The sequence below is a fragment of the Nicotiana tabacum genome, chromosome 20 (genome assembly GCF_000715075.1).
Source record: "Nicotiana tabacum cultivar K326 chromosome 20, ASM71507v2, whole genome shotgun sequence".
In the NCBI taxonomy this organism is placed as follows: Eukaryota; Viridiplantae; Streptophyta; class Magnoliopsida; order Solanales; family Solanaceae; genus Nicotiana; species Nicotiana tabacum.
In genome coordinates this window covers 11,959,708-11,984,961 of record NC_134099.1, presented here as the reverse complement: position 1 = coordinate 11,984,961, position 25,254 = coordinate 11,959,708, and the positions used below count along the sequence as shown (strand labels likewise).

The window sequence follows — 25,254 nt, the reverse complement described above, 5'->3', positions numbered from 1 at the left end:
CCCGACACCAAAGTCGCCATGCACCTCAGTATAACCAACTGAATATAAACCAATATGACCATTGAAATCTCCTCCTATGAATAACCTCTCCGAAGGCGGAATACTACGAACGATGTCATCCAACCCCTCCCAAAAATGCCTTTTAATCTCCTCATCCAAGCCTACTTGCGGCGCGTACGCGCTAACGACATTTAAAGTACACTCACCCACCACTAATTTAATAGTCGTTAGTCTATCATTCACACGTCTGACCTCTACCACCGACTCTCTAAGATGGTTATCTACCAGGATACCCACTCCATTCTTACCCCTCAGGACTCCAGAGTACCATAACTTATACCCATCCACGTTTTTCGCCCTCGATCCAACCCACCTAGTCTCCTGGACACACGCTATATTAATCTTCCTCTTCTGAAGTATCTTCGCCAACTCTATAGACTTACTCGTTAGCGAACCTATGTTCCATGACCCGATTCTCAACCTATAGGCTCCCTTGTCCCCTCTACCTCCCCTACCTCCCGTCCCACACCCTAACCCCGGCCCCACACTCTGCCACACCCGAGGACATGCCCTTAATCTATCATCCCAGATTGCAGCCACTACAAAAATATTAGGACATAAAGTAATCATATTAACATGACTAAAACTTAATCACAACTAACGTCGCCTATATATATATACAATAACAACAACAACAACAACAACAACAACAACAACCTAGTATAATTCTATAAGTGGGGTCTGGGGAGTAAACTCATATAGTGTGTAAGCCTCACTTGCTAAGCGATAGAAAAACATATAATCTTGACATCAATGAGACATTTTATTGCTTTATATTGTATAAAGCCCTCCGACTGCATATATATGTGTGTGAGAGATGTTGAATCTCCTTAACATGAAGAAAAATTCAAGTATTGTAGTAAAAATAACACGGTATAGCTATTTTTCGGACTAGTCATTCAAAAATAGCCAGCGTTTACGAAGTCAATGAAAAATAGCCACTATTTTGCTGCAACAGAGACCGGTCCAGCATAATATACTGGAGTTCGATGCACCTGTGTATGAACTCCAATATATTATGCTGGACCGGTATACTTTGCTGACTCCTTATAATATACTGGCGTATTTTTCGAATTTTGAACAGTATTTTCACTCAGATTTATCTCTACATGAAAAGTGGTTAAATTTGGATTACTTTTGAAACTGAGCTATTTTTGAACGACCAGTTATAAATCTAACTATTTTTGAATTTCTCCCAGTATTGTAGTGAAGGGGGTTCAAAAGTTGCTTTAGGTCATAGGTTTAAATCCAAACGGCAACATCCTAGAAATTTTTTGAATCCCTTTATATAAATTTCTGGTTCTGCTACTGTTCAAACCTGTTCTGAGATAAAAGAAATAAAGGATCCAGTTCTATTATACTTTATCTTTGTCCAATGGTTAAAGATCTGGTCATTAACCATATCATTTCTTGACCTTCTAACATTTCCTACTAATTTTCATAATTTCTTGTATGCTAATTGCTAAGTATGCCCTTCTGAACAGGGAAAAAGGAAAGCGACAGCTTAAAGTCAATGTATTACACACTCTAAACTGTACAATTGAGTACTTCAAGATGTACCACGATTCATCGACTTGGCTGAATGCTCTTAAAATTAATTCTCCGAAAATCACCAGCATCTCACCTTGTAAAGGTAATATTGAGCTCCAGAAAACCTAAATAATCAGTCATTGAGCTTTTCATCCAAGATTTAAAAGGTGTCCGACGACTTTCTGCAAGGAAAATGGCTGGCTGCTACAAATCTGAGATAAAAGGAAACACAGGATGAGAAACACTATAAAAACTTAGAACATGTGAATAAATTGAGCATAGAAGTTGACGCCCACAGTTAGAATTAAAAAGGAGCACCCAAACTGCTCCGCACTGTCCTTTGGTTTCTTTTTATACTCAACGAAAGTTTTGGTCGATCTTGCCTCCTTCAAACATCATGGTGGATGGAGTATTGTGGTCCATCACTCCATATTTTCTCTTTTGTCCGAGTGCATCCAAACGTTCAATACCAATAGATGATACCAAGTCTCGCACGTTCAAAGTATTAGTAGTTTATACACAAGCTAATTTAAGAGACAGTGACTAGATAGACGTGTGGTTCTTACAGATATAATGATGCTGTTATTAAATAGCCACACTTTCAGTTCCAGGTTAGGAGCAGTATGAATATAGTTTGAGACTATTTCTTGTCAATTTTTATAAATGTTAACTTTTTCCCTCTGATTAAAGCAAACCCCGCATTTAACAGGGCAGAACTGCCACAACTTTATGACTAGCAATGTTTACTTGACCTGAAAGTGCAAAGATTATGGTTTTATGACAATCTAACAAAGGCATATAAAAGGGCTCAACTGGTGTAAGCAAAGGGAGGACAGCTAACCTGAAATAAAACTACAGGTTGCTTCAGCATCTGCTAACGGAAAAGCCTTGGCACTGATTTTTTTGGAATCTTGCCTTCAAGTTTTAGCCTTCTATATGCTTCTCTAACGTGACACGGCCTGATTGGCCCTGTATCTTTTCTCTCTGCCATCACCATTCTAGCTGCAAAATGAATTATAAAATGACTGAGTATGATTACTTGGGGAAAAATTAATGCAGCATAGGCCCTTCAACTTTTCTTCACCGAGAACAATTCCACCTCAAAACACTAAAGATTGTCACCAGCAGCCCTTCAGTTAACTAAAGTCTCACATAGTAAAAGCACTATTCAGGAATTAGCAACTTTTCACTGCATAATTACAGTGGAAATTGGTTAACCACAGTTCACTGAGGTTTACGAAAGACATCCCGTCTATCAATCTTTTGAAGAAGGGAGAGGAGAAGCAGGGCAAAGAGTGAGATTGAGCTTTTACAGGTAGAAGGTAGCAGAGAACACTAGCAGCAAAGGGCAATGCTTTTGGGTTAACAGGCATGCAGAAAAGTCATTTTATTTATCTTGCCTTAAAGCCCTTCTCATTCGCTGATTGCAGGTGTTTCCAGATCTATTAGGGCTTTTCTAGAAAAAAATAAAACCATATATGTAATGCAAGGAAAATTTAAGAATTTCATTCATAACAATTTCCTTAACAATTAATGTATCTTTTTTCCAATTCTATTTATTGTTTTGCACCGCTTTATTCAAGATAGAACTTATTGGCAATGAGGCGCACGCCTTAGTGCCTTGCCTACACTAAAGCACAGCCTAAGTGAGGCAAAGTGCATACCCTGAGCTTTTTTGAGCTTCGGGCTTAAGCGCGCCTCAAATGAGCCTTTGAGAACAGTGGTTTAATTAGTACAGGACTCTTCCATGCAATCTGTGAGTCCGCAAGACATTTTAAGCCACTCTTTAGTACTCTATAGGGGTAAGTTTCCAAATAAATTTTAACCACCAACACGCTTAGTCATAGACAGTATATGACAATAAGGACTCTAAGGCTTTGAATCATGATTGTCGCAAATCGATCAGACACCAATGACAGAGTTTGGCCAAATATTTGAAGCTGTGCACTAGACTCAAAGAAAAGAAACTAAATAAAGTTTCGGGGAGAAAATAAAATCATTCCAGAAACAACATCCCTCGTTTCCAAATCATGGAGAAACATTTTGCTTCAGTAATCATCTTATAAAAAGTTATAGATGTCTATGGACCTGTTTCAATTAGCTCACCAACAAACATTTTCGCTATCCCAGAAACCACAATTGTCATAGGAATAGAAATCTTGGCACTTCCGGTGATGCTCGTCAGCAACTGCATTGACAACACAGAAGAAGATTCACGAGAGAGCAATTAAGAACATCAAATTATCAAACTGGAAAAGCAAACATCTCACGCCCTGAGGCTTCAACAAGTTCCTCATGTTTCCCAATTATATTCACAGAGATTTGGTTTCATTCTCAATTTTCTGATATCACATGTCTGTAATGAAAGACGAAACACTTTGCTTCAATGGGCTAAATGTTAGGGATTGGTCAAATATCTGGTAACGGGGCCATCTCAACTCAAACAAATGATACCAAATCATGCTAGGAAAAGTATAAGATAAGACAAGTAAGCATCTCAATGGGCCACAAGACCATAGAGAACAAAGATATTCTCTCCAACATTTATCTTTAACAATTTGTCATGTTCTGACATTATATTCTTACGGAAAGACAACACTTAATGCTTACATGGGCTAAATGTTAGGGGAAAATATCAGATAAAAGGCCCTCTGAACTCACACAAATCAAACGCAAACTAGCATGGGACTGCATGTGAGACAATTTCCAAATTAAGGTCTTCTCATAGAGAGTTGGAGACAGGGAGAAAATTACTATATTAGGAAGTATGCAAGTCGAAGAGATCAAATATTTTGCGAGTATCAGAGATGAATATAAAGAAAATGAAAGCGGTTTATTGGTTATGAGGACAGCCCAGTTCACTAAGCTCCTACTATACACGTAGTCCGGGGAAGGACTGCACCATACTGATTATGAAGTCACATTAGAGGATCAGTTGATATAAAAATTAATTTCTGCCCATTTTCTCAGTGTATTCCTTTTTTTTAACTCCATTCCCCAGCCCAAGCAAACAAAAGGTGACACACACATGAATAAGGCCACGAACACACATGCACAAGCTAAGGGAGAGGAGAGAACCACTCTCAAGCAATCATCTGCCGTGCTTTGTGAACAATAATATAGAACATATACAGGACATGCAAGAAGAGGGAAATAAAAGATGGTAAAGGGGGAGAATGGGAAAACATACCCGCTTCATGTTGGATTTCTGAAATCCAGATCTCCGAAAAAATTCATATCTACTCATTTGCTCCTCTGTAAATTGGGATAATATGGACCTGAAAGAGAAAAGATTAAAAAAAAATGTGGTCTCCTTTTTTGCTTTCACTGATTTGAAAGGAGCGGAAAATAGATAACAAAGTTTGACAACAAAAAGCCACGTACAAGTTTTCCGAAGCCAATATCCACCTCCTTTCTTCTACCTTACCTTATCCAAAAAAAATATCTACCTTCTTTCTTGAAGTGTCGCAGCGACATTATTATTTCCGGGTCGAAAACTGCTGAGAATAGGAGAGAGAATTTATCTGAATTGGAGCTTAAATAACAAGGAGGTTTAGAAGAAATACTTTAACATAACAGGTATATATATAGCTGCGATGAACTATTCACATTAGTTATTTTCCAATTTTGCCCTCAAGTAACAGTGCTCCTACAAGTAAGACTTAGAGACTTGCTAGGAGAAAAGTATTTTATCTGGGCAGTAGGAGGCACCTCATAAAGTTTTACATAGAGCTAGTCTTTTTTATTTCCTTTTTGGGGATAAATTTTTGCATCGAGCTAGTTTGAAAATGTGAATTTAATATTTAACACCTACTAATATTTTCTATTGGTATTTAACTTTATTATATCACGCAAGATGCATCTTATCTGTTCACAGATCTCAATAGAAGCATCAACCTTCTTGATATAGATACATAGTTTTTGAATATTTTCATATAGCAGATATCCTATGGGTACGCAACATACTGAAGAGAGTTAAATTAATAGTTTGAGTAACAAATAGACAAGGAGAGAAAGACGAGGGGGAAGGATAGAAATGATAAGAAAAAGAGTTTTTCTTGTACGCCAAGCGATTATTAGGCAGGTCCCACCAGCCACAGAAGCTATCACGGAACAGGATAATAACATACAATCCTGACAATTCTCTACGAATGAAACCCTTAAAAACAAAAATGAATCAAGAAATTTGATAATATAAATTGACAAACTTACTGCATCTTAGACATTTTGTCAGGATCACTACTTGCTGAGAATTTTCCTAACTGCACATCCATGTTTTCTTCCTCTTCCTCCTCATCTTCCTCTTTGGGCTTGATAATCGGACCAGCAGTACCAACAGACTGATGCAGCTCTAGATGCTGAAGGGTTGTCACGAGAACCAGTATTAGCATCATCACCTACATGAACATGAACATCAACTGCAGCTTGGTCTTGGCCTTCATTCTCGTCAATGCCAACAGGGGATTCAGGGGGTGAGTCGTCCTGCCCCTCAAAAGCAGCTTCAAAAGGATCCTTAGATCGCTTCATGGAATTCACTGCACCAGAATGTGAGATTCAGGTGAAGTGTACACCATGCTTATCATTCATCCATTTTGATTGAGATAAACCAACTTCCAAGTATGAACACTGGTGTATTATGTTAGAATGCTTTTTTGGGGCAAGCGTGATAAAAAGATATGAACTAGTTTGATTTGGACCTCATATGATATAGAGTTCTGCCAAACTTCCAAATCAGGTTGATTGATAAATTAATGGCATTCAACTCTTGCAGCTCTAATATTCTCAAGTCACATGATCAATTGTGAGGATGAAAAAGATTAAAGCATTCAAAATGAAGGTAAACAAAAGGATGAGGCAACAATGTTAAAGGAACATTGTTGCGCTTTGGATTAAAAGCGACACCATCCCTCTATATTTCTAGATGAAGAAAAAAAATGAGTAGGAGTAGAAAATAAAAGCAGGCAGTCAACTAATGATGAAAAAGAACAAGAAACACTGCACTATAGCAAGCGAGACCAAAAAGGTAAAGCAGTTGCACACTTTATTTTCAAGTAGTTGCCCACTTGCCCTGTTAGAGTTTGATTTTATAACTGCAGTTGTTTCCTTGAAAGAAATTTTAGAAAATAGACTAAGATGCAGCCTAGCGCATAGTGTAATGAGAGAAAGAGAAATGTTATCATTCTTTGATTTTCTTTCCTTTGATTATTCAAACTTTATCTTTTATCCTTTGTAAGCATCTCCTTTTAGTTCTAGAGTGTCTTGAGATATCATCATGGTTCGTTTTTTGATCGGTAAAGAGTTACTTTGTATTAATAAATAAAACCAGCAAAAAGTATAAGATGATGGCGGGAATGTTACAAACAAAAGGAATATGTTACAGGTTGTGTAATGTGCTAATGAAGTCAATCAAGGCATCAGGGACAGAGACATTTACGTCAGCCATGTTACACCAAACTTAAGCAAAAAGAAAACATTTTTTTTTTATATACACTACCAGTCCACCATACCTCAGCTAGTACAGATATCATCCTGATTCAAAAAAATTAAATTTTACACTATTCACCAAATTTCATCTACTTAATCATATAAATTTAGGCTTCTGGCCGACTCTCTTTGGCACATATCTTGGAAACTCCGCAGGGAATGGGCCCACCCCTTTACCCTCCTCCCAACTTAAGAATAAGAATATGTATATAAGCAACACGGGAATTAACTATTTAAAGACGAAAATTTCCTTTTAAAGTAAGTAATTCATGTATAACAATTCCTTCACTAAGCACCACATAACTATCCCTTCATTTTTACAAACAACAACAACATACCCTTCCATATTAATCACCTCATAAATAATCATTGCATAAAATTTGAGGCATAGTTGTTGTTATTAAAAGGACAGCTCGGTGCACAAGGCATCCCGCGTTCAAGCAGGATCCGGGGAAGGGCCGCACCTCGAGGGGTATGATGGAGACAGTCTACCCTAAAGCAAGCATTAATGGCTGCTTCCACCACTCGAACCGGTGACTTATAGGTCACACGGAGGCAACTTTACCGTTGCTCCAAGACTCACCTTCGTTGTTGTTATATAAGTGAATCAGTGAACTCCTTAGTTAATTAGGGAAGCTTGGCACCTCTAAATTCCCTATAAGAATTTTGCATACATCATTCAAGAATATTGCAAGACAGAATCTTAGAATGTCTGGACAGAGTGTAAATACAAAGAAATCCTCTCTTCTTCTTTTTGGGTAACTAAGAACCCAGAGGGTTAGTGGTGCACTGTTTGAAAAACGGTGGATAATGGGCCTGACCCTCTATCCCCTTCTACTTAAAGACCAGGATTTTGTTAGCGAGAGAGTCAAAACTTGTGACGTGCACCTAACCCACACATCACGCACCAAGTAAATCCTACAGGTTACAAAGGGAAAGAATTGCATCTCATTTCAATCATAAGAGTCAAACTAACATTTCAAACAGACATACTAATCAAGAATGTGGTAGAGAAATGCATTCACAGAGGCGGAGCCAGGATTTGAAGTTACTGGTTTTGGGATTCTAGCTTTTTATATTAGTGGGTTCTAAAGTAAAAATTTGTACCTATTCAATGGATTTCTTAAGACAATTATACGGTTTGCACTAAAGCAACTCGGTTCAGCCGAACCTGTTACCGGAGTTCTAGCTCCGCCCCACCATTCAATTAATTATAGTATAATATTACACGCACACAGACTAATCAAGAATGAGTAAATCTGCTAAATACAAATAGAAAGGAAAAAAGAAAAACCTTGAAACCAAAGGGACCCAAAATATCGTGATTCTGAACCCTCACAAAGATGATTCGGAAGGGTGTGCCGTTGCCGGCGAGTATATCAGATGGGTTCCGCTATTCTCAAGAAATTGAACGGGCTGGGATTGCTGATGTGGGTTCGTGGGTTTGAATTCGGGTCAGCTCGTGGGTCGTGGTCTTTAGTTTGGGAAGTGCACAAAATCCCCATTTTAAGATCTCTATTTAAAGTTGGAAAAAGGTCAAATTTATAAATTAAAATAATTTTGATTGGCAAAATTTATAAAGTTAAGTTTAACCGTCTCAAAATCAATTGTACACCGCTAAATATGAAGTTTGTATTATAAAATAAAGATTATAAAGTAAAGGCAAATATAGAGAGAAACTGATATATTATTCGAATTCAAACTGATATACATATTGAACTGAAATCTCTTCTATTTATAGAAGAAAGGAAGTTGCTGTGTAAGCTGCTATTATACCAGATATGGATAATCTTCTACTGAGAGCAATGTTTATCCATAACGGAGTACTAAAAGAATAAGCTTATTATACCCGATATGGATAATCTTCTACCGGGGTAATATTTATCCATAACTGGGTACTGAATGGGAGCTTGGAGAAGTAGTGGGGACGCAAACACAATGTGGTCAACGGCGGCGGACTGTATAAGAAAGGCGGCGAGAGAGGTGTTAGGCATATCTACGGGCCACAATGGTGGCCACAAAGGAAATTGGTGGTGGAATGCAGTTGTCCAAAGTAAAGTGGAAGCAAAGAAGGTGGCTTACCTGCGGTTAGTAGGGAGCACTGACAAGGAGGAGAAGAGAGAGAGAACAGTCAAAGGTATAAGGTAGCTAGGAAGGAGGCGAAGATGGCAGTGACGGAGGCTAAGACGACAGCTTTTGCTCGTCTGTATGAGGAAACAAGGAACAAAGGTGGGGAGAAGAAGTTATTCCGACTCGCTAAGGCGAGAGAGAGGACAACTCGGGATCTGGACCAAGTGAGATGCATAAAAGATGATGACGACAAAGTTTTGATGGGAGATAACTAGATTAAGAGGAGGTGGCAGACCTACTTTCATAAACTTTTAAGTGAAGAAGGGGATCAGGATATTATACTTGGGGAATCGAGGAATGCCGACTGTCACCATGAATTAAGTAATTGTAGGGACATTGAGATCGATGAAGTCATGGAGGCAATGCGTAAGATGAGAAGGGGCAGAGCTACCGGGCCAGACGAAATTCCGGTTGAACTGTGGAGGTGTGTGGGTAGAGCAGGCTTGGAATGGTTTACTGCATTGTTTAGTGTTATATTCAAGTCTAATAGGATGCCTGAAGAGTGGAGGTGGAGTACAATGGTCCCGTTGTATAAGAACAAAGGTGATGTTCAGAGCTGTAACAACTATAAGGGCATCAAATTACTAAGTCATACCATGAAAGTTTGGGAGAGAGTGGTAGAAATGAGAGTGCGAAGGACGGTGTCTATTTCAGACAACCAGTTCGGGTTCATGCCGGGGCGATCTACTACAGAAGCTATCCACCTTATTAGGAGGATGGTGGAACAGTATAGAGATAGGAAGAAGGATCTCCACATGGTGTTTATTGATCTGGAGAAAGCGTACGATAGGGTTCCTAGGAAGGTCTTATGGAGCTGCTTAGAGGATAAAGGGGTCCCAGTTGACTATATTAGGGTGATTAAAGACATGTATGCTGGAGCTAAGACTCGGGTTAGGACAGTAGAAGGCGACTCTGAACACTTTCCAGTTATTACGGGGTTGCACCAAGGGTCTGCGCTCAGCCCATTCCTATTTGCCCTGGTGATGGATGCACTGACTCATCATATTCAAGGGGAGGTGCCATGGTGCATGCTATTTGCTGATGACATTATTCTAATTGACGAGACACGAGGTGGCGTCAACGAGAGGCTAGAGATTTGGAGACATGCTCTTGAGTCTAAAGGTTTCAAGTTGAGTAGGACGAAGACGAAATACCTCGAGTGCAAATTTGGAGTTGAGCCGACGGAAGCGGGAGTTGAAGTGCGGCTTGACTCTCAAGTCATTCCCAAGAGGGGTAGTTTCAAGTACCTTGGATCGGTTATTCAGGGGATCGGGGAGATTGACGAGGATGTCACACACCGTATAGGGGTGGGGTGGATGAAGTGGAGGTTAGCGTCGGGAGCCTTGTGTGACAAGAAAGTACCACCGTTACTAAAAGGTAAGTTTTATAGAGCAGTGGTTAGGCCTGCCATGTTATATGGAACTGAATGTTGGCCGGTAAAGAACTCACACATCCAGAAAATGAAAGTAGCAGAGATGAGGATGTTGAGGTGGATGTGCGGGCATACAAGGATGGATAAGATTAGGAATGAAGATATTCGAGAGAAGGTGGGCGTGGCCCCCCATGGAGGACAAGATGCGGGAAGGAAGACTCAGATGGTTCGGGCATATTCAGAGGAGGAGCACTGATGCACCGGTGAGGAGGTGTGAGCGACTGGCTGTAGTGGGCACGCGGAGAGGTAGAGGGCGACCTAAGAAGTATTGGGGAGAGGTGATCAGACAGGACATGGCGCGACTTAGGATTACTGAGGACATGGCCCTTGACATGGAATTATGGAGGTCGAGCATTAAGGTTGTAGGTTAGGGGAAAGTTGCGAATATTTCTACAGCACAATAGAGTGAGACTAGCTAGTTAGGAGTTAGACTAAGAATGTCATTGGTCGTCTATTGATGTAGGGCTTTACCTGCTAGTTTTTACTATACCAGCCATTTATTTCGTATTTCGTATTCTGTATTTCATATCTCTTATATTGCTGTTATTATATTATGCATTTTTATGGTACTAATATATCATCTCCTATTGCTTTTTTGAGCCGAGGGTCTCCTGGAAACAGCCTCTCTACCCTTCGGGGTAGGGGTAAGGTCTGCGTACATATTACCCTCCCTAGACCCCACTTGTGGGATTATACTGGGTCGTTGTTGTTGTTGTTGTTGTTGTTGTTGTAACTGGGTACTGAAAGGATAAGCTTATTATACCCGGTATGGATAATCTTCTACCGGGGATAATATTTATCCATAACTGGGTACTAAAAGGATAAGCTTATTACACCCGGTATGGATAATCTTCTATCGGGGGTGTGAGCACGTGATTTTTGCCTTATGAAAACTACTCCAAAATAAATCAAAAAATAAAATAAATTTCTTTTACTGTGTAATTTTTTGAATTTGCGTGGTGTTAAATACTTGTGTTATGTCCGTAAGTGTTTACATTGTCATAATAAAATGAAAAAAAATAAAATAAAATACATATTGCATGCATATAGGATTTAATTATGCATTTAAAAGATAATTTAAATAAAATCACAAAAAATATGCAATCGTTCTATTTTAAATATTCCACTGTGTGATTGATGTTTTGTCTATGTGTTAAATAATTGTTATAGAGTAATTAATATATTTTTGTGAAGTTAAAATTATTTTATAGTTAATATTAAAAATTTAAAATAGAAAAAATGAAAAAATATATATATACAAAATCGGACCTGGATTAAAATCCAGGCCCAAAACATTTTAACCCCCACAGCCCAATCCTTTAGCCCAGGTCCGGTCCAAACCAGATGAACCAAAACGACAGTGTTTGGTCGTGGCTTCTCAAAAACCGTTGGATCAAATCCAACCAACGGTCAAGATCTCATCCCCTTTACCCGTAACCCGATCCAGTGACCCGACTCAGTCGACCCTGGCATTAAACCAAACGACATCGTTTGGTTTAATGAATTGATCCTGGCCCTTCATCTTACTTGATCGGACGGACAATATCAATCCACCCCACCCCTATATAAGTCCCAAGCCCTTACCCAGGCCCCAAACTAAACACCCCCCTCCTACACTGTTCATCATCGTCCCCCAAACCCCCACTCCTAACCCTAGCCGCCCTAGGATCCCACCGCCTGAAACCCGGCGGCATCAATGCCGCCGGTCACCAAAATAACACCCTAGAACCCCCTGAACATCCTCTACACGAATCTGACCTTAGTTTCCTTCGAATCAGGCCCCAACTCTTCGAATCTTAAATCGAAGGTTGGCCTGAAAACCTGATCTTCTCCGATGGCTTCCAAAATAACACCACAACTTCCCCTAGATACCCTCATCATGGATCTGTTAGTTGCATGGTTCGAATCATACTGGAACTACTCGAATCTTCATTTGAAGATTCGAGTACAATCTGACCTTATCCCAACCTACTTCAAACTCACATCAGTTACCCCACTGACCTCCCTCGTGCCTAGAACATCTTTGGTTTCCCTCGAATATAACCAGAAATGAGTAAATCCCAAATCGAACTTTCAAGAACCCTAAAAATACCAAACTTTTGGATTCTGTCCAGATTGAATAAAGATTGAGGTTTAATCGACCTTAGTCGAAGTATTTTCAGTGGAAAATACTTCGACTAAGGTCTGTTTGATTTCAAACAAAATCCAAATCTAAGTCGAGTTGAGTTCAGTTGAATTTAAAGGTTCAGAGGTAATTTCTGTTTCTTATGTGCATTCTATGTGTATTCTATGTTCGTTTCATTAGTTTGTTTAATTTTTCATAATTTTCTAGTCAAATTTTGTTATACTGTACCCTACCCGTCAACTTGATTCTAAATGTGAATTGTTTCTGTTGATTGTGATTATGTACAATGTGTGTAATCGACTCGACTAAGTTCGTCGATTAGTTATATCATAAATCCTGCTTCTGAAAATGTTGACTGAAATAACCTGTTTTGGATGGATTATTTTGCTATAATCAGTTAATTAGTTATTGTTAATCAGTTGGTTCTTGTTTAATAAATCCATCAAATGGGCGTTATATGTGTGTTGTTTTCTGAACATTAAGTTCAGAACATTGTCAATATATTGACAATGCTCCTGTTTGTTTGATCTTAGTTCAAAAGCTGAGTGCAGTTGAATTATTAGGCTGAATTCAGTATAATGTTGTTATGATATTAGGTTTAATTTCAATTTCACAAATGTTGGTTAGATACCATTGTGTTAGAAAAGTGCATTCTCAGTCAAGATTCAGTCCAGAACTTGATAGGATTGGTTATAGCTGTTTAATTCAGAAGGATAATCGATTCTGAACAATTTTTAAAATCTGTTTTTTTATCAGATTCTGATTTCCTTGAGGGCTGTAATTACAGAAGGATTTCAGGTTTATTTTAGAATGAAACAGTAGGGTAATGTGATAGTGTGCTTTCAATAATATGATAGTGGCTATAATTTAAGTAATAATGGGGAACAAGGGATAATGGGGCTGCTGAAAAACAGGATAAATAGCACTTAGTTTTAAATTATTCAAAAGTAGTTTTAATGGGAAAACTTTCTGATTTTTAAAGGAGAAAAGGGTCCATCCAGCACTAAACTGTATAGGACCAGCCCTGTATAAATACAGGGAGCTGGACAGACTGAGAGGATCAGTTTTTTAAGAGAGGGAATTGAGACTGATTTAGAGCTGAAAAAGAAAGAAAACAAAAAAAATCAAATTTGAAAGCAGATTTTAAGAAGAAAAAGAGAGTGTGAGATTTGAAGAGTTTTCAGAGAGAATTTAGAAGAGAGCTTTGGACAGACTTTGAGAGTTTTTCAGACAGAAAAACAGAATTTAGGAGAAGTTAGACAGACTTTAAGAGATTTAGAGAGGAAGAGAAAAAATCTAAAAAGATACAGTTTTCAGACAGAAAGATAGAGCTTAATGTGACCGGAAGGGTTACAATCATAATAAATTTGAAGGAGGGTTACAGTCACACACACACACACAGATACAACAGCAGAAACAGAAAATCAGAAAAAATGGAAATTTGAAACCGAAAAGAAACTGAAATCTGAAATATTGTTCTTTTGTTGAATCTGTTCAACTTTATTTGGTTCCACTGATTCAGTTAACATCTGAAGTGTCTTTTAAAAATAACTGTATTGTGCATCTGTTTTCTTCGGGTCTTATTATTGCTCAAATCTGTGGGAATACTGGTATTTTGCTGAGTTTGTTACTGCTGCTACTGCTGGAATTTACTCCTTCCACCTTCATTTTCAGGTACATGTCTTTTAAATTTCATGTTGGAAAGAGATTCAACATGACTAATCAATGAAGCTTGGATTGCAATTCTGTTTTCCATTTGTCCAAGTTCATCAGTTTAAATTTCATTTTTTTTTTATGTTAGTTAATTAGTAGTGAATTCAATTTGATAACTATGAGTTAATTGTCTTACCTTGAAATTCATATAAGGCTTTGTAATAATGTTAGCTCTTCATCTCATTAGTTTTGTCATGTTTGAACTGTCAAGGTAGGAAACATGATATAAAGATTGGCCATTAACTAGGCCTTGTGACATTGTTAGTTGAATTAAAAATAGCGTAAAAAATATAAAGACCATATTGCTAGTTTATTCTGATAATCTAATTTAGTTGTGGAAGGAATGATATAAGTTGTACGTTCATATGTGGCATTATAACAGGTATCTATAGAACCACTAGTGGATGGTAAGTTGAGTTGTTATGGCTCATTATGATGTTAAAGTATTACGAATGTTTCAAAACATACAAATATGAATATATGGCATGTAAGGCAATGTTGTTAATCACTTTGTATAATAATTCCCTTTCTTATCAATTTAATGTTTATTTACCATCCTAAATAAGTAATTAGGCCTATTGGATTAAAAGCAAGTATATGAGAATAAGATGAGATATACAAATTGCAACACTTTAAGTCAATGACAATTAGAAATGGGATTTGCACTAATTAAATAATGAAAAAAATTGTTCCAAAATACTTCTTCCTTTCATAAATCATGTTTGTTAGTTTCATATACAATTCATCCTTTGGCATATATATGTTGTATTTGTTTGAATCATATTTTTATTCTTTTCTTCGAATTTGAATAGCGGAATGAATATAATTTATACTCGGAAATTATAATCGACGGACAACCTTAAATAGATTGTGAATTCTTTTCAAAGAATTCAAAGGCCTCTAAAGTGGGAGTTCTCATGATTTTCATATAAAAAATGTATGATATAATAAATAATTTGTGAAAAGTCCATAATACTATTAACAAAGATTTTGCGCAATCAGGGATGCGTTCGCGCACCCTGATTATATTTTAAAAGTAAATTCGGATTATGCGTACGCGCAATTTCGAGCGAATATTTAATAAAACGAATTTCTTTAAAAAAAAATATTAAATAATTTCATATAATCCGAGGTGTGCAGTTCATTATCTAAATAAAAAGGGTGATGATGTTCCTGATTTTATTTTTAATTTTCGAATATATATTTTTTTATAAAAACTATAACATGGATGATTTTATTGTGTACACGTACGCGTGGCACAATCCCCGGTAATTATAAAAGATATATAATACGAATATACGTACGCGTAATTCGTCATAAACAATAAGTAAAAAACGGTAGTAAAATCATGCAATAAAAATGTATTTAATAAAATCAAGATAATTAAGCCAAGAATGAAAGCAGTTGAACGACCGTGCTAGAACCACGGAATTCGGAAATGCCTAACACCTTCTTCCGGATTAACAGAATTCCTTACTCAGGATTTCTGGTTCGCAGAATAATAAACAGAGTCATATTCTCCTCGATTCAGGGATTAAAATTGGTGACTTGGGACGCCTTAAAATTCCCAGGTGGCGACTCTGAAATAATTAAATAAATCTCGTTTCGACTGTCCTTTAATTGGAGAAAACTCCCCTTCTACCCTCATGGGGGTATGTAAAAAAGGAGGTGCGACAGCTCTGGCGACTCTGCCGGGGACAAAAACCAGTGTTATTGTAACCCAGAACCATTGGTTCAGGGTTTAAAGAATTCGAGCTTAAAATATCTGTGTTAATTGGCTTTATGATTTTCTACTGTTTACATGCTAATATGCTAAATGTTTTTTTACCGCTTTAATATTATTTGAATTGTGAATATATACAACTGCTACGAAACCCCCTTCTTTCTGAGTCTTCTGAATTATGGTGTACACGTGCGCGTGACCTACCTTTCTATTAAAGTCATACCAAATAAGACGGAGTTGGGACAAGTAACTAGGCCGGACAGACTTTCGTGCTCCCGGTACGTTGCCCCCGCTTCGGCTCAAACTGTCCGTTTGGGTAAGCCAGGTTTAGAACAATCAACCTAAGGTTTTACACTTAGAATAACTCAGCCATGTACCGGATCCCTAGTAGGAACGTCTATTTGCATCATACACATTTGGCCTTGGAGACTCAACACAGGGGTTGGGTCTGCCTAGGACAGGTGAACCCAAAAATAAAAAGACCATCATGATGCATCCTACTTGTTACTTGTGCATTCATTTGCCTCGAACATGCTTGTTGACCAGCTTAAATAAAATCATGGTGAGAAGAAGGGAATAAAATGGGTTGTTTTAAAAAAAAATCGAAAAAAAATAGTTTTAAATTTTGAAATAAAGGTATTTAATAAATAAATAAAAAAATTCGAAAATGATTTTTTTTAGTATAAATTTTCAAAAATGAATTTTGACTTTATCAAAATTAAATTTCAGATACAAAATGAGCACCACACAAAGCCCCTCATCCACAAGTACGGAAGAATTTCTATGTCAGCTTCAAATGTGGTGGTATGATTTAGGCGAAGACGGTCAAAAATGGGTCGTCAAGCATTTGGGAAATCTCACGGACATTATGAAAGTTAAACCCCGTGATGATCTGATTGCGGCGTTAGTAACTTTTTGGGACCCTGCTCACAATGTTTTTCGTTTCTCTGACTTCGAGCTTACTCCTACATTAGAGGAGATAGCTGGATATGCTGGTTTTGACGGAAGTTTAAGAAATCAAAGCTTGATATTCACAAAGGCTCCTTCGGTACATCGATTCTTCGGTCTTCTGAACATCAGCAGTCAAATCAGGAAAAGCAATGTCATCAATGGATGTTGTTCCTTCAACTTTTTGTATTCAAGGTTCGGAAAGTCAGATGGGTTCGAAATTCATGAGAAAGGCCTTACTAATAAGCAAAACAAAGACACTTGGCAGATGCACCGTCGATTTGCTTTCATGGTGGCTTTTCTAGGAGTCATGGTCTTCCCAAATAAAGAGCGAACAATTGATATTCGCACCGCAAAAATTGTGCAAATCCTCACCACCAAAGAAAATCACACCTTTGTCCCCATCATTCTATCAGACATTTATCGGGCTTTGACTTTATGCAAATCAGGAGCAAAAGTCTTCGAAGGATGCAAAATTTTGTTGCAAATGTGGGTGATGGAGCATCTCCAACAATAACCCAAGATCATACAGTATGGGTTAAACAATGATAATTGCATCGAAAGCTATGAGGAAAGAACAAAAAATTATCAGGTTCCAGAAGGGATAGAAGCATGGGTATCTCATCTAGAGGCTTTAACGGCAAATCAAATTGAATGGACTCTGGGATGGCTCCCGATGAGGGAAGTAATACACATGTCAGCCTCAAATAGTTATCTACTACTATTGGGATTGAGAAGCATTCAGTCGTATGCACCACTGAGAGTCCTAAGGCAATTAGGGAGATATCAAATAGTTCCTGATGATGAAGATTTGAGTGTGCAAGTAATCGAATTACACCCAGAAGCCACTATTCCCGAGGCTCTACTTCAGCAGATGTGGAATGGGTGCCGATACTTGAAAAGTGATACTCAAGTCCCAGACGCTACAAAGGGTGAGATAAATCCTGGATATGCAAGATGGTTTGAAAAACGGTCTCGCGTAGATGATGTACCAGAGCCTGAACTAAGAAGGCCAACAAAAAGACCCCATGTTCAAAACTTCAATGATAAAATCCAAGAACGGTTGATCTGGGGAGAAAAGGAAAAAGGGTACAAAGCAACTATCCATGCCCTAAAAGAAAATCTGAGAAGCCTCAGTTTGGAAAAAGATTTACAAGCACAAGAAGCCGAAGGCGAGAAGAAGAGTCTAGCTTGTGAGAATGAAAATCTTCATGCTCGATTCCAAAAAATGAAAAGAGTTTCTGAAACGCCAAAGAGGAGCTGGAAGGATCAAAAAACCATCGCCAATCTCTTTGAAAGAATGCAAGATTATGATTCCATTCTTGCGGAAAACGAAAGGGAATTAAGCAAGGCAAAAGAAAGGATCCAACAATTAAACGAAGAAGCCAGATCTAACAAGGAACGCCAGGATAGGCAATCCGAAAAAGACAAGGCACAATTCAAGAAGGAAAAGGACTATTGGATGCAATCAGAAGACCAGCTTCGTGCACAACTAGAAGAGGCAAGAAGATGCAACAGAAAACACCAACAAGCAGACCTCGACAGGGAAAGAGCGCAAGCAAGATTAGAGCAGGCCAGACTCCGAGCTCTGTTAGAATCAGCTCTAGATCGTGAGAATCGTGTCAGAGATATAGCCACCACTCGTCAGCAGCAATTGCAAGACAAAGACCAACGTCTCCAAGGTTTCAGGGCACAAATCCACGACCTGGCAGTCTTCACATCTCAAAGTTATGTAAACTGCCAAGGAATGGATTATGAAAGGTTTACAAAGCATGCGCCCACTTTTGCTCGTCATCTAGCAATGGAGTTGGAAAGGATGTATCGAACGCTGGGAGACCATCCGGGTCAAGCCCCACATTGAGCAAATAATCCAATATTTGACAACAAAAGTGGAAAGTGGGGTACGTTGTGAGATGTTAAGAATTGTATCTTTTATTTAAGTGTGTGTGTTTTCAAGCCATTTTCTTAAAGTTTTCAAATGTAATTCCATCTTTGTGTAATGAATAAAAGTGATTGCCTTTGGTCCGAACTACGCAAGGTCTGATTCATGTAAGGCATGATACGTAGGCAATCTCTAAGATTCGACCACCACGATAAAAGATATATAAATAAAAGTGAATAACAATAAAAATTTCAAGAAAGCTGGGACGACACAAACAGCCGAGCAAATGCATAATAGAAAGGGATTATTTGTCTAGGAGCATTGCATCTCAACGTGTGATTATATATGTGTTAAACTCTCAAAACTAACAAGTTTGTTCATTTTCAGAATTCAAGCAGTTAGTTTCTCTAAAGAGTATACTGGCATATTATCACTATCACACAAGATCAAAAGGACCAATACCCGAAAGTATGTCTATCCCAGATGTTGACACAGGTATGGAGCTAGAAGAGATGGATGTCGGGAAAATGAAAGAAGAGATGTTTAAACTCAAGTAGCAAATGACTGAGATGTACCAAGCCTGGTCTACAGGACAGTTACCCCCATCTCACCCAAATAACCCTGCTCCATCAATGACCCAAACTCAGGATAATATCACCACTGAATTATCCCCAAATTTCCCCATTTACCAGCACTACTGAGGCACCACCTCTCAGATACCACAGTCTCCACCTCTAAAACCAGTTCCGTACTTTCCTCCACCTATGACTCCTGTTTTCGTAGCACCTCCCCCCGCTACATTTCACAAATCTCCTAGTGAGCCTACATTCTAGGCCCAGGACAACCAATATTACCCCCCGGAGCCCACCTTCAAAGCCTCCGAAATCAATTCAACTGCTCCTCGGTTTGATCTCCCAACCGAAATTGACAAGCCAGCCAAAAATGATGAACAAGAAGAGATGTTCAGGAAGGTCAAAAGTCTAGAACAATCGTTCCGAGACATGCGGGGATTAAGTGGGCAAGTCAGTGTAGCATACAAAGATTTATGCTTATTCCCCAATGTACAATTGCCAGTTGGCTTCAAGATGCCCAAATTTGACCTATACAGCGGGCACGACGACCCAGTAGCCCACTTAAGGGGTTTCTGTAGCAAGATGCGAGGAGCTGGAGGAAAGGATGAATTATTGATGGCTTACTTCAGTCAAAGTCTAAGCGGATCAGCTTTGGAGTGGTATACACGCCAGGACCATAGAAGATGGTACACCTGGGATGACCTGGCACAGGCATTCGCATACCATTTCCAATACAATCTGGAAATCATCCCAGATCGATTGTCTTTGACAAAATTTGAGAAGAAACACAATGAAAGTTTCAGAGAGTATGGTTTTCGGTGGAGAGAACAGGCAGCAAGAGTGGATCCTCCTATGAAGGAGAGTGAAATGGTAGACTACTTCCTCCAATCCTTGGAACCGACTTACTATGCCTACTTGGTTTCAGCGGTTGGGAAATCATTCAACGAAGTAGTGAAGATGGGAGGTATGGTGGAAGAAGGCCTCAAGACAAATAAAATCATGAGCTATTCAGCAATTAAGGCAACTACTCAAGCTATTCAAGGCGGGGTAGGAGGAATCGGAAGAAAGAAGAGGGAGGAAGCAACAGTAGTTGATTCAGGAATTTGGTCGGGACCCAGAGGTTCACCGCTTTACTATAATCAACCACGACCTCGCCAATCAGCTTACCACCATGATTCATCCCAACACTACTATCACCCTTCAGAGCCTCATTTTTCCATTAACCATGCTCAAGCATACAATCAGCCACCTGTTCACACCAATTGGCGTGCTCCTGTCACACCAAATACTTACCCACGAGCCTATCCTGGACCAGGTTTCAGGCCTAGGCCAGCATTCAGGGGAGAAAGGGAACAGAAAAAGAAAACTTACACTCCATTGGGAGAGTCTTACACCAGTTTGTTCCACAGGCTAAGACAGCTAGACATGCTGAGACCAATACAATCGAAGCTACCCAATCCTCCTCCAAAGAATCTGGATTACACCATTAGCTGTGAATATTGCTCCGGTGCACCAGGCCATGATACGGAAAAATGTTGGCATTTGAAAAATGCAATACAAGAGCTGATTGATACTAATAAAATCGAGGTTCAAACCCCGAAGCCCCAAATATCAATAGAAATCCAATGCCAGCCCATCAAGAGGCTAATATGATAGAAATCATACAAGCTGATGGGGAGACAAAGAAGCCGTCACAAACTGTCATGATGATCAAATCTCATGAAACCAAGCCAGATAAGCAGTTAACAGAGGAGAAGCCGGTATCTAAGCAGAACAGAAATGGTGATGGACCATCTATGATAATCGAGGAGGGATCATCGAGCAAAGTTGCCGCAAAACAAGAAAGGCCGAAAGTGATAGTACCAGGGGTTGCTAACAAACCCATTATATTTGTGGAAGGAGCCCGTACAGATCAGGTTATTATTGCACCTGTAATCCAGCTGCCGGTCATCAACAACAAAGCCATCCCATGGAACTATGAACGGGTGACTGTAATGTACAAGGGCAAAGAAATCAAGGAAGAAGTGTGTGAGGTGCAAGGCTTGACACGTTCGGGAAGATGTTTTACTCCCGAAGAGTTGAGAAAAACTAAAAACAATCCAACGCCAACAAAGAGAGCTGTGACGGAAGAAGAGGCGGAGGAGTTTTTAAGAAAAATGAAACTCCATGATTATTCTGTTGTGGATCAATTAAAGAAGACCCCCGCTCAAATTTCATTGTTGTCATTACTGATACATTCAGAGGAGCACCGTCTGGCTTTGATGAAAATCCTGAATAAGGCTCATGTTCCTGAAAAGATCTCTGTAAATCATTTGGGAAAAATAGCCAACAGAATCTTTGAGACAAACAGAATTACATTTGCTGATGATGAATTACATGTGGAAGGTACCGAGCACAACAGAGCTCTTTACCTCACCGTGAAATGTGAAAACTCCGTAGTAACCCGGGTATTGGTTGACAATGGGTCCAGTGCAAACATATGCCCTCTCTCCACTTTAAACAAATTAAAAATTAAAGAGGAGAGGATTCAGGAGAATAGTATCCGCGTACGAGGATTTGACGGTGGAAGCAGAGATTCATTTGGCGACATAGTGTTGGAACTAACTATAGGGCCAGTTGAATTCACAATGGAATTCCAAGTGTTGGACATGACTGTTTCTTACAACTTGTTGTTGGGTCGACCATGGATCCATGCTGCTAAAGCAGTCCCGTCAACACTACATCAGGCTGTCAAGTTTGAATGGGATCATCAAGAAATAGTCGTGCATGGAGAAGAAAGTTTAAATGCTCACAACAGTACCATTGTACCGGTCGAGGGAACAGAAATTGACCAAGGACCATGGGTATACCAAGTGTCCGACACGGTGTCGGTAGAGAAAATTCCAGAAGGGAAATACCTTCCGAATCCAAAGATATCCTCTGCATCAGTCATGGTAGCTTATGAAATGTTAAAGAATGGCTTTATACCCGGCAAAGGTCTGGGCTTATCTCTGCAAGGAATTGTACAACCAGTATCTCTCCCCGAGAACTGGGGAACATTCGGTTTAGGGTTCATACCCACCGCCAATGACGTGATAAGGGCCAGGAAGTTGAAACACCGAGCATGGGTTCTTCCAAAACCAGTACCACATCTGTCAAAGTCTTTTGTCAAGACCAGTGCTAAAAATCGCCCGATAACAACAATTCCTAAATCCCGGGTCAATCCTGAAGAGGAATTAATTGAAAGGTTCGAGAAATTGTTTAGTGATGTGAATATGTTGGAAAGAGGAGAAGGGTGTAGCAACGCAGAAGTTCAATTCGTTGGGCCAGAAACAAAGCTCAATAATTGGAAAGCCACTCCTCTCCCAATTCGAAAGGAGTCTTGGTAGTTTATTTTGATTTTCTTTCAGTTTGTTTGGGTTATTTCAAGGTTGTAATCCCAAAGTTTATCTTACAGTTGGTTTGAAGTGTGCAAAACCTTTTTATCTTTCATCATCCAATAAAAAGCAGTTTCCTTTTTATTATCATTCCTAATAGATTTCTTTTCTTCTTTCCTGTACAGTTCCTTTTACGCTGGCTCTAGTGATATGGCATGCATGAGGAATCTTCAGCCCAGTATTAAAAATCAATCTGGTTCCGAAATATTAATTCAAGAAATATATTGTGATTATGAATCAGAATATGATGAAGATGAGGTTTTTGAAGAGATTAGTAAAGAGTTAATTCACTTTGAGGAAAAAATCAAACCTAACTTGAGTGATATCGAGGACGTCAATATAGGGGACACGAGTAATGTCCGGGAAACTAAAATAAGTGTCCATCTCGAACCAAAGATCCGAGAGGAGTTAATTAGAGCACTCATAGAATTCAAAGATGTTTTTGCATGGTCGTATGACGACAAGCCGGGCTTGAGCACTGATTTAGTGGTCCACAAATTGCCCACCGATCCAACGGTGCCTCCTGTCAAGCAGAGGCTGAGAAAATTCAAGCCTGATATGAGCGTGAGAATTAAGGAAGAAATCACCAAACAATTGGAAGCAAAGGTCATTCGAGTCACTCGATATCCTGTTTGGTTGTCTAATGTCATTCCTGTGCCAAAGAAAGACGGCAAAATTAGAGTATGCGTTGACTATCGCAATCTCAACAAAGCAAGTCCAAAGGATAATTTCCCATTACCCAATATCCATATTTTGATCGACAATTGTGCCAAGCATGATATAGGGTCTTTCGTGGATTGTTATGCCGGGTATCATCAAATTCTAATGGATGAAGAAGATGCAAAAAAGATGGCATTCATCACACCATGGGGAACTTATTGCTACCGGGTAATGCCATTCGGTTTAAAGAACGCCGGAGCAACCTATATGAGAGCAATGACCACAGTGTTTCATGATATGATACACAAGGAGATTGAGGTATACGTGGACGATGTGATCATAAAATCAAAGTATCAGGCCGACCACGTTGGGGATTTGAGGAAGTTCTTCTTAAGACTTCGCAGGTACAACCTCAAGCTTAACCCTGCCAAGTGCGCATTTGGAGTTCCGTCCGGAAAGTTGCTGGGATTCATAGTCAGTCGACGAGGCATCAAGCTAGATCCGTCAAAGATTAAAGCCATCCAAGAACTGCCACCTCCAAGAAACAAAACTGAAGTAATGAGTTTGTTGGGGAGGTTAAATTACATCAGCAGGTTTATTGCTCAGCTCACAACAACCTGTGAGCCAATTTTCAAATTGTTGAAAAAGGATGCTGCGGTCAAATGGACTGATGAGTGTCAAGAAGCGTTCGATAAGATAAAAGGATACTTGTCAAACCCACCCGTGTTGGTCCCGCCAGAGCCAGGAAGACCATTGATTCTTTACTTGACGGTTTTGGAAAATTTATTTGGTTGCGTATTGGGGCAACATGACCTCACTGGCAGAAAAGAACAGGCCATCTACTACCTTAGCAAGAAGTTCACAGTTTATGAGGTTAAGTATACTCATCTGGAAAAGACATGTTGCGCCCTAACATGGGTAACTCAAAAATTGAAACACTATTTGTCATCCTACACTACTTACCTCATTTCTCGGTTGGATCCATTGAAATACATTTTTCAAAAGCCTATGCCAACGGGAAGACTTGCAAAGTGGCAGATATTGCTCACAGAATTTGACATCATCTATGTGACTCGAACTGCAATGAAGGCTCAAGTGCTGGCCGATCATTTGGCCAAAAACCCGGTCAATGAGGAATATGAGCCGTTCAAAACTTATTTTCCTGATGAAGAAACAATGCATATCGATGAGGTGGAGCAAATTGAAAAGCCTGGCTGGAAACTTTTCTTTGATGGAGCCGCTAACATGAAAGGAGTCGGGATAGGAGCTGTAATCATTTCTGAAACAGGGCATCACTATCCTGTTACGGCTCAGTTGCGATTTTATTGCACCAATAATATGGCTGAATATGAAGCTTGTATTTTGGGGTTAAGGCTAGCCGCAGACATGGGTATCCGAGAAATCTTAGTTATGGGAGATTCGGATCTGTTGGTACATCAAATTCAAGGAGAATGGGAAACCCGAGACTTGAAGCTCATACCATACCGACAATGTCTACATGATCTTTGTCAGCGGTTTCAATCAGTAGAATTCCAACATATTCCAATAATCCATAATGAGGTTGCCGATGCATTGGCTA

At 39.2% G+C, this 25,254-nt stretch overlaps 1 pseudogene; it reads right to left on the bottom strand.

Moving 5' to 3' along the window:
* Positions 1 to 1,389: 1,389 nt before the first annotated feature.
* LOC107775967 (transcription initiation factor TFIID subunit 11-like) overlaps positions 1,390 to 25,254 on the bottom strand; it is a 36,862-nt pseudogene continuing 12,997 nt past the window's right edge.